General features: G+C 31.9%; 1 protein-coding gene across 4 annotated transcripts in view; it reads left to right on the forward strand.

Moving 5' to 3' along the window:
* Nucleotides 1-18065, forward strand: part of LOC118446885 (inactive dipeptidyl peptidase 10) — an 83696-nt gene that overhangs the window by 15388 nt on the left and 50243 nt on the right. The gene's annotated exons all lie outside the window — the stretch shown is intronic.

The raw sequence follows: 18065 nt of genomic DNA on the forward strand, positions 1-18065 counted from the left end.
AAATGTGGTGAACTTTGACTGTATCGAATGTACTACCATCAACGTCCTCCTCCTCTTTCTCTTTCTCCTCCTCCAGCATCGCCTCTTCCTCTTTCTCCTCTGAATACTCTCTTCCACCACCTCCGGGAATATACCAGGTGAAATAATTCTTGTTACGCCGTCGACATGAATGTCTGTAATGTTAATTTCATCCCTCCTTCTCAAGATAAACGGACTGACGAAGATTTTAAACATCATCATCGTCCTGTCGTGCAGTCCTTTCTCGTCTAAAGAGAAATTCTTTGATTGCTCGTCCACGTTCGTAAATTCTTCATTGCAACGAACTTTTCTATTTCGAAACATGTGTGAAAAGTCCATTTGATGGACTCTTTTACACCTTATTTTCAACCATTCTGAGTTAAGAGACTGCGAAATTGACGTCATAATGGGTACTTTATTCTCTTCCTAGGTTTGACGCAAGCAAGTTCCAGTAGTGTGTGGCGTTGAAAACTTAAATGGAAAGAGGGAAAGAATTTTTAATGCGTTCGCTTCCTACGAAATTTTCATTTTCATGTTATATTCAGCAATTCCTTTCTTTTTCTTTTTTTTTTTTTTTTTTCATTGTATTTCAACGCGATATAAGATATTTAAGATATTTGTAAATAAAATAAAAAAATCTTTTCGATTTCCATTTGGAATTTCAAAATCCAATTAGTGCGAACGTATTTCGCAGTAGTATAATCTTAGTAGTAATACTTTACATCCTTCGAATATAGTTGGCAAAGAGAGATAGTTAGTCGTATTGATGTATGAGTATTGATGGTGGTATGGGGGTGGAAGAAGGTATCACCAATCTTAGTGGAAAGGAGTTATGTGGGAATTAAGCGGACGAGTTGGAATCGTCCTTCGCAAATTATCTTTGTCGAATTATCGCGGATTCGATGAATATGTCAAACTTATGTTCGTAGACCTTTCAAGTAATTAGTAGTCTAAGATCGCGTGTGTGCGCATAGCGTGAATTTGGAGTCGTAAGAGGGATGAGAAACTCTGTTTCTAGTCAGTGGAGGAAAGTTGGAGAGAAAGAGACTGAGAGAGAGAGAGAGAGAGGGAGAGAAAGATTGGTGATATTTTGGTGGGGGATGAAAACACATCCATCGCTAATTCGATATTCTCCTCGATTTCGAAGTTTTGAGGCGCCTCCGCGCCCTGGTTGGAGATCGTATTAAACGGCAAGAAATATTTCGATATCTGAATTCGAAAAAACAAAACATTTTTACAATTTTGTTATAAACATCGTCGGACACAAAATTAAGAATTTTCGATTATCACGACAATTTACATTATATCGATAAAACGTGAAGATTTTTTTAAACGAAATCTTTACGATTAATCTTTATACAGTGTCAATTAAATCTGATTCGATCTAATTGAATATCTTCCCTCGTTATATTAATCTAAATCTGTGAAATTTATTTCATTAAGACATTTTGCTCGGACATCGAAGTTACAATGGACATCGAAGAAATAGGATTAACGTCGTATGCGTCATAGCAATGTGGGTAGTTTAATTCGGTCGTCTCTTGTTCCTCTACTGTATTTATGCGAGTAAGCAAAAACATACATACACACAAATGCATGCACACAAATGCATACACACATTTATAAATTCATGTCGAAATAATACGAATGTGGACGGATATGTGTGTCGACGTGTGTAAATAGGAATGCAGTAATGGTGCATACAACATATATATATATATATACATATATATATATATAAATCAAGCCAGAAGAGAATGTATTAGTGTTTGTGAGAAAGAAATAGAGGGAGAGGGAAAGAGATGGAAAGAGTAGTGCGAAGGGTCACAGAGGTAAATTCGAGAACAGCTTCGAGCTAGATTACCGTATATCCAAGCACTTATGAGATTGAACGAAGTGGTAGGCAACGCGTGGTGATTCCAGTTAAGATACTATTCGCTTTCAACAAAAAATAAATGAGCATAACCGAAAAGTGCGCCCGATGGAAATCTTTATTCGCTTTTAGCACCATTCCCCCAAGATTATAATGACAAAATATAAGACAAGGCAAAAATATAGGGATCCTATTTTGTTAGAGAGCCTTACGGAAAATAATTTAACGGGAATTGACCTCGTTAATACCGAGTCGAAGGAAAATTTGTTAGTGATAGAAAAAAGAAAAAGATAAAAAAAAATAGAAACGAAAAAAAAATGAGATACATTATATCCCAAAAATGTGTTCCGAGTTAATTGATATTCCAGTAACGAAATAAAAAGATTTCTCTAAAGGATACTCCTGTAAAGTGAAATTTGTAGATTGCATTCTTGATATTATTAAAAATTTCAGTATGCTTATCATACGATAAAATTAATTTCTTGAAATTACTCTAATGTACCCACTAATTTTAGCAATGATTTGAATAACACCGAATTATGCACGTATTAGCTTCTTTGTTATTTAGCTCGTTCTTTCAATTTCGTTTAATTTCTCGAGCTGACACCCCAGGGCTTGCTCTCAAGGACGACTTGGTTTGGGAGACATACACACGATATGTAAACGAGCAACACCCCCTGACCACCTCCAAAACTCTCGAAATGTCGTCGTAGTTCTCTTCGTCATCGTCGTCCTTTTAACCATTGAAGTTACTACGAAACACGCCCACGGCGGTTGATGCTCATCGTTACTACTACCACCAACATCGTCAACAGCAACAGCAACAGCAACAGCAACAGCAATGTCGTTGCTAAACTAACAGGAAGAAACGATTACGCCGGTACGGCCAACAACCATTAACCTTCTTCATCATCAACTCTCTACAGCAGGACTTTGCCGTTGTACTTAGCACGATAGGATAGTATGATCACGCCTCTAAACTCGTCTTCTTTTACTTATAATCTTTCGAATCGACTAATTCTGTTTCGAGTAAAGAAACAGAAAAGCAAACAAGAATAAAGAAAACTAGAAACTAGACTTTGGTATTAAAAATAGTCGTTCCTTTAAATGTAATTTTCTTAAGTAACTTCTTGTCGGGAGATATCTATGTAGAAGCGAGATTATTTGTGAATATAAGTTCCTGTTATAATATTAAGCAATTTCATTTAATAATCGATTGAATTTGCGAATAATTAGAAACTTTATGAACAACGATGATATTTCGAAATAATTCTTCGTAATGAATAAGAATAATTGTTATGGAATAATTTTGTCTCATTTAATGTGGACAAGTAAGTTCTCTACATTACATTAAATAGAATTAGGTAAACTTTTACTTGTAACAAGTTTCTCCACTCGTTGTTTCGTACATTCGCAACTAATTCATTCGCATATTATTAACGAGGAAATGGTGAATTAAATTTTCACGAAGATTTAACTTTTCTCGTGTTAAAAAAAAAAAATATATATATATATATATATATATATATAAATCATTTAGGAAATAAATTAAAAAGGACATTATACTTTTCAATTCTTCTTTCACGATTCATTCATTCATTCATCCAAAACTCTTAATCTACATTCGTACTATTTTAATTTTAATCGATATGAATTTCATTTCACGTTAACCGATCGAAAATCATCCCAGTTAACATATTAAAAACAAACGGGTGAGATTAGAAATTCTTACATTCTCATTTATCGTACGAAAATATCTGTATTAATAATAGAATTTTTAATTTGAAATTGAATTTTTTCCATCTTAAATCTTAATTTAACGTAAATTTAGAGAGAAGAAAAAAAGGGGAAAAAGATAAAACACCAAAAGAGGAAGACTTTATGGAAAAATCGATCGAACATTTGTTTGCTAAAAGCTCGCACAAATTCTAAAAGAGAGAGAGGAATAGGCTAGATCCGTTCTTTAAATATGTAGGGAAATATTGAACGGTGCACATCCATGGATTGGTTCTCCTCACGCGATATCACTTACATATCGTTAACGGCGTGTAAACGATTGGTTATCGGACCACGAACGATCATCTTGTTAGAAAATTAGTATTACCACTACAATTACTATAATACCTTGTTCCAGATTTTACGCAGGAAGATTCACTGAACGAACTTTGCAAGAAACGAATTACTTCTCTTCAATCTATCATAATTTTATCTACTTCTTGTAAGTCCTAAGAGAATAATAATTTCTGAATAATGAACAAGATAACAAATGAAATAATTAAGTGAATAATGTACGGGATCGATAGTGATGTACGATCGATAGAAATTTCATTGATTTAGTCATCTTGGTTAACGTAATTCGAGTCTGATATTACGAGCTCCGATATAGTTGGGAAATTGTGTGTGTGCGGTTTGCTGTTAGAAGTTTCCGCATTCTGGTGGTTCTCATTATCAAGAATTAAAGATGCAAGGTTTGTTTCAATGAAAAGTAAATGAGATTCGTGCCACGCTTTCTGTGTTAACTACCGTACTATCAAATATAGGTAATACTTACACTTGCCCATGATTTCCTAGTAGCAAATTGTAAAGTTCATGAATTTATCTATCTTTTAAAACTTTCCATCTTCTATAAGTCGATATTCTGTGCATATAATCAGTCAATCTTTCCACGAATATCAACATATTAAAAAATGAAGATTACACGTTATCATAATTCTATATTCTTGAATTACAAAAAATATATGATTTGAGACTGTTTTTTTTTTTTTTTATAAAAATTTCGAGATTGCACTCTATGAATTGTTAAGAATTAAATATCAAAGTGACGAAAAACGATGTTTCCTTGAAAGCAACGAAATGGAGAAAAAATAAAGAGGGGAAAAGAAAGATAATGGAAAAGCTTTTACGAAATCCCAAAGAGAGTCAAATAATTCCGACGATAGTCAGTGGTTTATAGCCGTAATAAAAGCTTGAATGCTCTATACTGTACGATAACCGTGACCAACAGTCCGAATCTTAAACTCGTTTCAACCTGTTCTATCTAAAGATATCTATCCTAAAGGTGCAAATCAAAGGTGTTCGTTGATCGACGATAGTGAGGATAGAATGTAAATGCTCTTTCCATTGTGGTTACATAAAATTTGAAGAAAATCTTGTATTCCTGTCACGTCAGAAAGGACATTCGTGTTAGAGGATTTAACCATTTTAAAGTCGCTTATTTTACTTCTACTTCTCTTTTTTTTCTTTTTTCTTTTTCTTCTCTTTTCCTCCCTTACCCCTTCTCAATCTCTATAAGGATCGATGATTAAGTGCTTCGATATATTGCCGAGTCATTCTACCATTTGAATTTATTTTTCCTCTTGGATACTTAACTTTTCGACGAATCGATTGTTATTGTTGTTTAAGAACAAGTGGGGATGTTCTTTCGTTCTTTTCTCTTTTATTTTTCCTTACACTCCATCTAATTTTTATTTTTTTATTTTTTTCTTTTATTTTTATTTACGTGATCTTACGAGAGATTATTTTATTTTTGCTAAAGTAACGAAGGAATTACGTCTATATTCGCACAAATAGATCACGTCGGATGATTTTCTATCGAATGCTCATTTACTGAAAAGAATTGTTCCTTTCACTTTGCTAGAGAAATTTACGATACGATCTACGATATACATAAATGTAAATTTTAGAAGATATAAGATTCAATAGAACGCGCGGTGACATCTTTCGATCAATACTGGGGTAAAGAAAAGAAAAGAAAAAAAAAAAAAGAAAGAAAAAGAGAGTTAGAGCGTGCTAGTAGTAGCAGTAGTTATTCAAAAATAGAATCCCAAAAGAATTGAACGTGCTCTTCTCGTTTTAACCCGAAATCTGTAACTATTTTTATATCGATGAAACCTTACATATGTACAGGATGTTCCACGTAAATCTTGGTAACAATTTCTTTCTCTTTAAAAGAATTTTTCAAGTACTTCCGATAATTTGAGAAGGAAGAAAAAAAGAGAACTATTTCAAACAAAAATTATTCGATTTTAAATCGACGACATTTTGCAATGAAACGAATTCCTTCAAAAAAAAAAAATATTTCTTTCAACATGATCTCAAGGTCATCTTAACTTTTTAAAAATAATACTACGTATTTTTAACTTCGAAATATTGTAACTCATGTCATCTTCAATTTAAAAATATTGAATCTATCAAAAAAAACATTATCACGAAATTACACCATCAAAATAGTCACGTTCAGTATGGAAAATTTTAATCTTTCGTACATAATAAAATAAAGGAAAATTATTTTGTGTTGCGTTATTTTTATGTTCTTGACGTTATGAATTATAATAAATATTTAATTAATCAATTTTCGTGAAATGTTAACATAATTTTATTTGATGTATGAACTCCTTTATCTTTCTAGTATCCAATAACCAGATAGTAAAAACTCTTCCCGTTTAACTATAAACCGGCGTTACCGTCGTAAGTAGATAGCCTCGTAGAGACTTTTAGTGGACAATAAATGCCACTTTTCTGGAAGTAGATTGCCACTTTTGCCTCAAGGAATCGAGAAACATGATGATGAAAAAAGGACGTTCCTGTTATGTTTCTTAATCTAACACAGATCAAAATATTCCTTATATGATTTCATTTCTTTAATGATACTTGTCTATTTTTTTTTTAAATTAATCGATTCATTCCCTTTATATGTATTCATTTTTGCTCTAGGCTTATTTTTTTCTACATTCATTGAAGATCAATCAAAATTGATAGTTTCCATTCTATGGAATAGATATATTCTATAGAATAAATATGATATATTATTCTATAGATTATATCTATATCTATATTATAGATTGTAGAAGCTACTTGTATAATAAAATTGATAATAAAATTTTCTATCATACTTAATATCTTTTTCTTTATTTCATTGATGACTTTACGATGAATTGGATGTCATTATGGTTGCATTTTATGAGTTGATAAACCATCAATTTTATAATACAAATCAAAATATAATTGGGAGAATGAATGTCTATAGGAAATGTACAAGAAGTTTAAAAATTATAAGAATGATTTGACGTCGTTAGATAGTGCATCCGCAAAGAAATGAACTTATTATTCGATCGTCAGTCTATAGTGAAATTATTATCATTCTCAATCGCATAGTTTCGTTCGTCATCCTTTGTCTCATTTAGTAAGAAAATTATTAAAATAATAATATAAATTTGGATTGTTACGTCACTCTCTTGGCAATTATAACAGATAACATCTGATTGCAAACGACCCGGGAAATATACATATCTATCTTCTAGTTCTAAATAGTTTCTAAACCATTTGTAAGTTTGAATATCAATATTATGATTAGAATAAGCATCGTTAGAATCTACAGGTAAGACGAATTTCATCTTCCTAATTCGCTGGATTTTCGAAAAGCATGTGGACCATTTTGATTCTGTTAATTGAAACCCATTTCCTTTTTTTATTTTTCTTGATGAAGAGCTTTCTATTTTCTTTGTATAATACTTCGTACGGTACATTACAGCTGTGTTCTTACTGCGTCATTTTACCGAAAGAAAAATGAAGCAGACATCAAATTCTTGTGAACGATCTTCTATTTTTATACCTGATCATCGTTGGTATATATTTTAGATTCTTGATACGACACTATAGTTATATAATAAAATTGGATTAATCATTATCTTTTTCTTTCGAAAAACTCAATTCCCGGTAAGTGGAGTAATGTTTCATAAAACAATTCTACTTAATACATCTTTAAATATTTAATTGCTATTGGAATATTAAAAAACATCAAAGGTAAAATTTCCATTCATGGTTCTGTTTCGTGACATTTAATATATGCTATTAATCAAGAATTTTTGGACGATTTTATAAGCTGCCAGAGTGTACTTTAAGGTGTCGTTTTAAGATGCATTGTATTTGTTAATAGTTTATGTTTTTTAAATAAATTAGATACGACTCAAATTGTCTGCTTTAATTGGTCATTATTTTCGCAAATGTTCCTAACAATTCAATCCGTGATGCAAACTGGGACTGTCTGATTATTACTCGTACGATAATATTTTCACGATTGCCAACTTTACTGATTCTTTGGAAATACGCTTTAAAGGAAGAAATCCTTAAATTCTTCGAGAGTCGTATGATATCCAGTTACATCATTTTCTTAAATTTCTGTCTCATCGTTTTAAACCGATCAGCTGCTAAGTATTAGGGTTAATTATGTATGGTCGGATCAGCTGTTATTTCTATTGTATACGATGAATCATCGAGTGAATCATTCCATACTCATTGATCCGTTGAAAAAGGTTCAGATTAGAAACTCAGCAAGAAATTCGGTGATATCGCGTATCTGCGGACTGCATTGCGGATAGTATTTCTTTTCGTTGAAAATTCTCTTGTAATTTTGTGCGGATTATTTTCTCATATTCACTAACAAACCATATTGCGCCAGGGAATCAGCGCTGATTATAAAGTTGGTTATATCAGTGATTATAAAATTTCACATAAAATCTTCTTATAATTTGAAATCCAATCGTAATGGAATCGTATGAAAAGTTGATATGTATAAGCTATGTGCCGCATAGATATATAGTTAATATGTACATTTTGGATGCACTGGACCGCTGCTTTTTATATACACGGACGAATAAATACATAAGTCGATACCAGTTTTGTACTGTCGAAGCTCTATCGGAAATGAAAAAACAGGGAGTCATTTATCGTCGCGGTCAATGACGAATAGTGGCATTTCCCAAGCGGTAATTACACGGTTCCCGGTACTTTTTCGTCCAATTTCCGGACTGTTACCAAACAATGTTATTAATACACATCTGAACTGTAATCATTGCTTCGATCGTTTCATCTTTTTATGTAAATCCTTGATCTCACTGATACGAGGAAAAAGAGCTCTTTTAAATAAGGTTTAATAATATTCATAATAAAAGGTTATAATAATATCTTCGGTTTATTCGAACTTGAGAAACCTGCCGGATAGAAGTTTCATGACCAGCTCTCAGATACTTTCGATAGATTGACATCCGATTGCGTATCACGAATTGCTTGCATAAACCTCGATAACCTTGAAATTCACAAAGCTCGTAGAATTCTTTCCGGGACATTGTCGTCATCTACTGAAGATGTCATAGGAATTGTGATGAACATTGATTTTCCATTTCCTCATGTTCCAGTAGTCGACGAATATTCCGGTCTTCCGAGGTAGAGAAACGATGTGTCAGGTCAATCTTTAATTTTTCGACGATTCCCCTCAGTCAGATAATACATTATAAAATCGCTCACCTACCTTCGCATATTTTTAATCTAATTGCGTCACCACGTACCAAAATTTCGTCGCAAATCACGAGTCACTCGATATAAAATAAATTGTCCTTTGAATTGCTGGAACCACATATTTACATCTTTTCAACTTACATCTTTTCGAGTATATAGTTCAAGTATGCTTTTTCAACCATATTACATATTCCACAGATAGAAGTAGGTTCGGTCGTGCTACCACTCGCGGACTAGGACGTGCTTTTTGAATTCCTCGACATTTTTCACAACAGTAAATGAAGTATAGAGAAATTATGCTTTCTTATTTAAAAATCTGTCGAAGTCACCAATTATCGTATGTGCTATAACAGAAATAAAATAGAAAAACAAGAATATAATTATCATAATGAATATATAAGAAATACAAGAAATATAAGAACTATTTGATATCGTCATGTTTTGTCTCATCTAAGAAAAAGATTTTTTTTCGTCTAAGAAAAATTATTTAACGGAGCGTTGTTTCTAAATTCGGACTACTATAATTTCACTCTCATGTACTTTCATGTTATGTCTCCTCTAATAAAAAAAGAAAATTCTTTAAGGCAGCGTTTCTAAATTCGAACTGTTACAATTTCATAATTATGTACTTATCCTAACATTGTCTAACAATTATACTTATACTAATTAATATTGCTAACCAATACTATTAATTAATAATAATAATTAATACTACTATTAATACTGTTAATTAATTAAAAACATTAACACTGCCAATTATTAACACTAATTAACACCGCTAATTAAAAATGCTTATTAATAGTTCAAATTAATACTGCTATTACTATAATTACTACTATTACTATTCCTACTATCACTACTACTATCAGACTAGCTCGCATCCATAATTAATTATTTATCGTGATATTCGTAAAAGAGAAATAAAAATAATTCGAAGATCATTTTCTTAGTTTATTTCGAATGTCAGGCTAAGTAATATTTAGAAAGAGCTGCAAAATTAGTAAAAGCTAAAAGCGTTAATTCAACGCTAAATGCGAAATGATGCTCGTAGATAGATAAAACAAAATAGAGATAAAAAGAGATAAGGAGGAAAGCAAAGAGAAAGAGAGAGAGAGAGAGAGAGAGAGAGAGAGAGAGAGAGAGACAGACAGACAGACAGAGGGATAGGAAGCAAACTTCGATGAATGGCCAGGGAAGCGAACTGTCAAAGAGAATACTATCCGTAATTACGAGAAATGGTTAAAATAGCAACGAGAAGAGATAACAATTTCAAAACGTTTCACCGAACTCGATCATCTCTCGTTTCTTTCTCTCTCTCTCTCTCTCTCTCTCTCTCTCTCTCCTCTTTTTCTCTCTCGTTTCGAGTGTATCACATTATTCTTTACTTTATTTTTATTTATTCATTTATTTATTTATTTATTCATTTAACAGAAATAATTTATTCGAATGATCTTAATTTGATCGATACATGGATGAATACTTTCGTAATGGATTACGTTGCAAGAGAATGAACAACATTATCGCGATCATTAACCGATCATTTATATCTTCGATATCGAAAAGCCGAGAAATTTTCTTAATTATTTTTCGAATATCATAAGATCTTTGTAATGTAGATATTTAGAAGTTTCACAGGATTCTCGTAAAGTCGAAAGACTTATTCTAACATTTTGTTAACTCGAAAATAAATAAGCTTAAAACGAACGAACGAAGCAAATGTTTTACTAAAGTACTCTCATTATTCTTCCTTTTCCTTTTTTTTTTTTCTAGGGATCTTCAGCTAAATTAATTTATCATGACGTGCGATAACAATGAGTCATCACATCTTGCGGTTTATGTGCGCAGAAGGAAGGAAAAGGTCGAAGGTACATTAGGGAGAGATCGTTTCGTTATATGTAATTGAACGGTAGGTAATCCTCGAGGTCATTAAGTGGATAATGGTGACTTTGGTTCATTATCCATGATCTCTCTCTCTCTCTCTCTCTCTCTCTCTCATTCTTTCACAAAGCCAAAGAGACAGAAAGGGAGAGGACAATGGTGAAAAAATTAAAACGTTTTTATATATTTCTACTAATACAATTCAACGTTTCATATTCTTCGTTTATTATTAGCACTTCCATATCCTAGGACTGCTGAATTTGCTGTTTGAATTCATGATGATGTAAGTAATCCAAATTTTCCGAAAAAAAAATTTTTTTAAATTAAAGAAACAATTTAGTTCAGATATTTTTACATTTGATGAAAATATTATAAATGTTGACGTACACTGGATAATTCACAATATTTTCTTCTAAAGGTTATATATTACTATCGAGAATATTTATTCTTGAGAATTTGTTGAACATTTGTTAACAAAATCCATGGATAAAAGACAGATTATCTAGTAGCTTAGGCATTTTTAGTCTAACCCGTTGTTTTCGGAAATGTGTTGAGCCGGGCAATAAATAAACAGAGAAAATAAACTCCTGGATAAAACGAGCCATTTGTTGGCACCTACCCTTAGACATTTCAAGCTTAAAGCAGTAAGATAACTGAGTCTTATTGGCAACACTGATTCTATCTCACTCGATGGTAACCAATATAACTAACGATACATAATAACGAAACACGAATATTGCAGTCTTTGTGTCTAAATACTTCAAATTATAAGTATAAATTTACAAAGTACCTTTTATCACGCATCTTCTTCACGAGCTCTCCAGGATCCATGAAAGAAATTGCATTTTCCCGTTAACTTGTGGGAACCCAGTGAACGGTATTTTGCTGAAAATAATCGACCAATTTCAAGCCATGTATACAATACAACGATAGGTGGATAGCGTGATAACGAAATGCGTTAAATTTTTGATCATATTTTTCATAGAAATTGAATTTGATATATTTGACATGCAAAGTGTTAAAAGTTCTACATTAATCGCTATTTATTTTCTATTAATCTAAATAATAATAATAAATTAAAACTATTTGGATTCAGTTAAATCTACTAAATAGATCTGTATTTGTAGGAGGCAACACGTTTCTATTATAATCCTAATATCTTGACTCGTGTGTCTCTGACACATGTTAAATGCATGACACGTATAACGTTTTTAAGTGACAGTCAAATATTACATGGCAATTAGTGATGCATCATCTAGTACGTGGTCGCATGCATAATTGCGACCTGTTCATCCTGTAACATAATTATAATACACCGCATCTCTGTGGTCGAGTGTATAATTACGATTGTAAAATAAATCTACCGTAAGAATTTATTAATCGTGAATGTGCGCTCTCCATTTATACCAGGGTCCATGATAAATCCTATTGTTTTATTATTATTGGATCTATTTAATAGATAATACAAACTTTTGCATTATCAACGGATAATAATATCCTACTCCATCGTCGTTTTAATTTTAAATATTTAAAAATAAAAAAGGATTTAGATCTTGTTAGGTCGAATTATTCATCGAAAAAGTGAGAAAAGAAAATTCTGCTGAAGTTATGAGGACTTTTAAATCTTAACAATTAGGTCAGAATAGAGACTCTCAAGGAACAATGATATTCGATCTGGACAATTTAATTGGCGCCGGTTTTCGCAACACTCTGGGAGTCCAAAATGAGAGGATGAGTGCCAACCTCTCGACATTCGAAATGAAGTATTAAGAAGCACACGATAGGGATTGGCTTTTAGTTCTGCCAACAAGAGGATGAAACGTAGAAGATGCGAGAGAAACAGGGAAGGTTGAAGAAGAAGGGGAATTGGCTAAAGGCGAATTTTGGTTCCATTCACATTTGGCCAAGGAAACTGAGGGAGAAGATGGGCAATTGAATATTCCACGAAAAGAGAGAGGAGAGAGGAAAATGCAGGAATAGAAACTTCCCTACGATTGTTCCGAGTCCGTGCTCCATATTCACTCTTCTTCTTCGTCATCTGCATATCGAGATTTCCGTTTTGATATCGTCATCGTTTCTCTACCTTCTTCTTCTTTTTTCTTTTTTCCCACCCTCTGTCCCTTCCTACCACCCCCCCCCCCCGCCCTCACCCATTTCATCTTCGAATCTCTTAAAACTCATGCAAGAAAAATTGAAGAAGGGCGGGGGGAAGGAAAGATAGTATTTAAGAGTACTCTGCGCCTATCGTGAATTCCGAATAAGAATTTAAATTAGACCCGTTCATTTATTCAAGAACAACGACGGTCACTATCTTTAACGAGTCTGACTTATCACAATTTCATTCTGACATTTATTGTACCATGAATATTTTCTTTTTCAGGATCTCTCTTCTTTCTTTCTTTTTTCAATTTTTTTTTCTTTTTTTTTCTTTTTTTTTTAACGTAGGATTTCTTTATATTTCATAGATAATAAAAAATGTTGATATTATAAAAACGTAGAACCATTGATTCACACATTTCAATTCGATCTCAGTTCAGTATCTGTTCAGTCAATTTAGTCATAGTTCAGTTTAATTCATTTATATTCACATACATCAGTTCAATCTACTACCAGTCAGATAGTACAGATTCTATTCTGTAGACTTTGAGAGGGTTAAAAGTAGGATTGGGCGGAGCGATCGAAAATCATTTGTCCACAGACAAAAGACTGCAAGGTAAAAAAAGGTCAATTCTTCACACATTTCGGTTCAGTTCGTCTATGATACGGATACAGAGGCAAGAGGTTATTTTCATCCTCATCTCCCACCCTTTAACGTTTTTTGTATTAGGTTTGGACATACTATATTCTTTTCTTTTTCTTTTTTTTGGCTTCTTGCCGAAACATCTTATTATTTTATTCATAGATAGAAATGTTATTAGAATTCCATTAAGCATTTAAAAAAAAAAAATATTGTGAGAACAATATACTTCGGAAAGCCATTTTTTAAAGTTTTTTGTATTATAGACAACGGAGTTTTATTTAGCGAAGATCTTTTGTCTATTTTATATTACTTTTCTCTCTCACGCACAAACATTGGAGACTTTAAAAATATTTCTTGATATGTATTTTTCGCAAACATAATTGTCAACAAAGTAAGATATAATGGTTCTGTTCGCTACGCGATATTAAACGATTAATTAATAATTACTTTGAGGGAATCTATCGGAAATTTGCGGTATCACGCCTGCAGGGAGTGTCTTATGGCATCACCAACGCGAAAAACATTGCCTCGTTATAACTTTCGATAGAAATTAAATTTTAATTCTATTTAAAGTTGAGCACTTGAAATCGTGACACTTGTTTTAAATGTATGCGTGTATTAATTTTGTTTTTACTATAGCGAAAAATTAATTAGTTTAAATATTATATATCAAAATTAAACATACTGTTTGACTCTATGGATATTAATACCTTAAATTTTAGATTAATCATTTGAAAAATTTCAAAGTAACATGCATTTAATTATAAACACATTTGTGTTAAGAATTAATGAAATAACCGATTTGATTTAATCGCAAATTTTACAAATATCCTTTGTGGAACATTAAAATGTATTGTTTAAAATTTTCGAACAAATTAAAACAATTAATTTCCATACTGCGAAAATTTCATTATAAAAACTTTTATATTTAAAAATAAAAAAATGAATCGATTACATTAAAATTTTACATATAAATTCTATGAAAGTGTTTTCTGTAAAGTTTCAAATAATTTATTTAATTAATATCGGAAATATAATACGATTATATTTCTTCGATTCTATAGATCTTATCATCATAGTATATGTAATATTTTATTTATTCTATAGTTTTAATCATGTTAAATCGTATTTCGATATCAGGTTATTTTTTATATTTTCTTCTACCTCTATTTTCCTTTTGCTGACGTAGAATAAAAACGAAAAGGTAGCTATTTATTTCAACAACAAAAAGAACCAACAAGATTAATACGACCATGATTTTCAGTTCAATTGCTGAATTTGCAGAGAAATCCAGCAAAAAGTTTTTTGTATAAATTTTTGACTTATTTTGAAAACCTACGTGATGTTGAGGTTTAGTGTGTACAAAAAAAAAATGGAGATATTAATTAAACCTGTCGCAATATGATATATTTTCATACGACAATGCATAGGACATTTTGTTCTCTTTTTCCGTCTGGTTACGCAATACGAGGATTAATTTACAAATTAAAAACGAGTTAGAATTTTGTCTCGTAAATATTTTACAGGATGATATTAAAATTGTGAATTATAGGCATACAACGTAATGATACGAGAGAACGACGAAGATTACAGCGTGTCAAAGTTACCAAGACAATAGCCAGCCAATTACAAAGGGTTGCGGAGTTATTTCATTTTCTGTTTCAGCACGCAAAGAGGTCACTAATCCTTCGGGAGGGATTTGCATTTTTGGGCTATGCCGATAGAACTCCGAAGCTTTTACGTTACCCTTAGTAAAACTAATTTACCATTTAATTCGATTGCAATCGTGCGAAACGGCCGACTACTTTTTATTACATCTGTATCGAGGTAAACAAAATTTTCGTTCCCATTTTCGTTTTCAATTAAACGATAAAACAATAGAAATGAACGGTAAATTTGTCAAGTCCGACACGCGTTACGTTACGAGTAAAATTTTCGATCTCGATATGTAAGCATTGTAAACGTACGAACAGTAAATTAGCAACCTTAATAAGCTACATAGTTTGAGAGCTGCTCTATAGTTGAAGTTTAATCGAGTCTGAACGGAGTAATTAATAATGAAGGGTGTACGATTACTTTCCTACGAATGATGTGATATATCATGAACGTGTACAACAAGATAATATTTAATTAGCAAGAAAGCTCGATCGACCATTAGGATAGTCTGTATCTAGCTAGTTTTCCCGAGAAAATCCAAAATATATCGTCGTGAACGTGGATAAAGAAATTAATATAATAATAATTTTTATCTCATTAAATTTCCGAAATATCCCACATCTCCGCTCTTTTTCCTCTCGAATTATCAAATTAATACGATTCATAAGAGAGGAAAATTAAAGATCATTTTCGATGAAAAGTTTTTCGGGAAAATTTATTGGTCTAACTTTTCGGACAGTAGTCCTCGAATCTTATACGATTTCAAGTACTTCTAATAAAATTCCTTGGATTGAAACAAAGTTAAGAATATGTTCGAATAAACTATGAATATATCTAAAGAGATTTCTTAACTAATTAATGAGATTCGTATTGAGTTAATTTGACATTATAAATACGAATTAATCGATCTCTCGATAAAATTTAGCCATGATAGAACAATAATGAGATTCAAGGATCTATTTAATTTCACAAAAAATTGATTAATGGAAAAGGAAAAGATGATATGAAAGATAGAAAATCAATAGGAAATCTCAGTGAAATTCTTAAAAGAAAGTAAGATGACGTAAACGTACACCTGTTATGTGGCTTTAATCCATTCAAGGGAAGATGACAAGACAAGTGCAATAGAAACAACGAAGCAAAAGCTTCGGTTCTGACCTAGGAGTGACCTAAGGCCAAGCCTAGTTTCCATGACGATAACAAGCCTCACCTGAAAGATAATTTTGCGATATATCGCCTTGAACAAGAGATACATCGATCTTTGACCCAAAGGAAAACTAAAAGGATAAGGGATGGAAAGAAAGTGTTTAATCCCTTCTGATTTTACGTTTGAATGATGAGCGTTCGACCATTCATGATTTTCACTTCCATAATGGCATAACCCGTATGCAGAAACAAATCTCCATGAAAGCCGAAACAAGAATGAAGGATTATCTGGAGACTAATAAAGCGTTATCTTGTAATACAGTTTAGATTTATTAACTGATCGTTTAAGAGATTCAACGTACGTGGATATATCTATATACATCTTTCCCGTTAGTATTTCAAATCGATTTCGATGACCATAGAAAATTTATCATCTTTTTTTCATTTTTTTTTTCTTTTTTATATGTATGTAAAATAGCATACAATCGATTTTTGAGATTGCCAATATAATAGATCATTTGGATAATAACGACTAAAGGGATGCACGAAAACAGATATTTCGATATTACAGGCTATAAATAATGTCGAGAAGACGAGTAGGAGCGACGAAGAAATTACGACGAGTAGTTCGTGTTTGTATTTTGTCGTGACTAATTTTATCGAAGCACTTGACAATTCTTAAGGTCGTTCTTCTGATTATTTCTGGAAACTTTCAATCGAATCTTGATGAGATTTGAAGATTTTTTTTATTAAAAAAATCCAAGCTCTCGATGTATGTAATTACGTTGCAAAGCCATCATAATGATAAGGATTTTTGAATAATTTAATATAATACGATGGAAGAAATATTAATGATATACGTGGTATATATTCTTTGAATATTTTCCGAAATATATGATCGCGAGGGTAACATATGTATTCGTCTGAGTTTAGCCTAGGTCGGAGATAGAAACGCATAGCCCATCGTTCTCTTGTCTTTCCTTAAGATTAATATTCTCTGCTCGAAGAAGCTGCAACGTGAAACGATGATGCACACATTGCTACGACCAACGGTAAGTGCACATATCTATTTTGGAAAAGGGAAATTGTGTGGCACATAGTGACACCGAATGCCTACTACCTCCTTGCCTAGGAATGATATTTTAAGTTATAGTATATCATTTTGGCTAGTTTCGAATAGTCGATTCGTAGCAATTCGAATTTTTGGAATTCGTCATTATAAAATTTGAAATCGTCATTATAAAATTTCATACAAGACTTTATTTAGTTAGAATTTACGTGATCATCACGTGGATATTAAAAATTTCTTTAAATTATAGAAAAAGAAAAAGAAGAAAAAATTTTTACATTTATACTCTTATCGAATTTAACATTTATAATTAATAAAGTTTCTCGAAGAAAATATTATATCTACGAATGTGTTTGAAATCGAACTTATTTTAAGGGATACTTAAAAACTTC

Source organism: Vespa mandarinia, chromosome 3 (assembly GCF_050613455.1).
Source record: "Vespa mandarinia isolate Hongniang chromosome 3, ASM5061345v1, whole genome shotgun sequence".
Classification (NCBI taxonomy): Eukaryota; Metazoa; Arthropoda; class Insecta; order Hymenoptera; family Vespidae; genus Vespa; species Vespa mandarinia.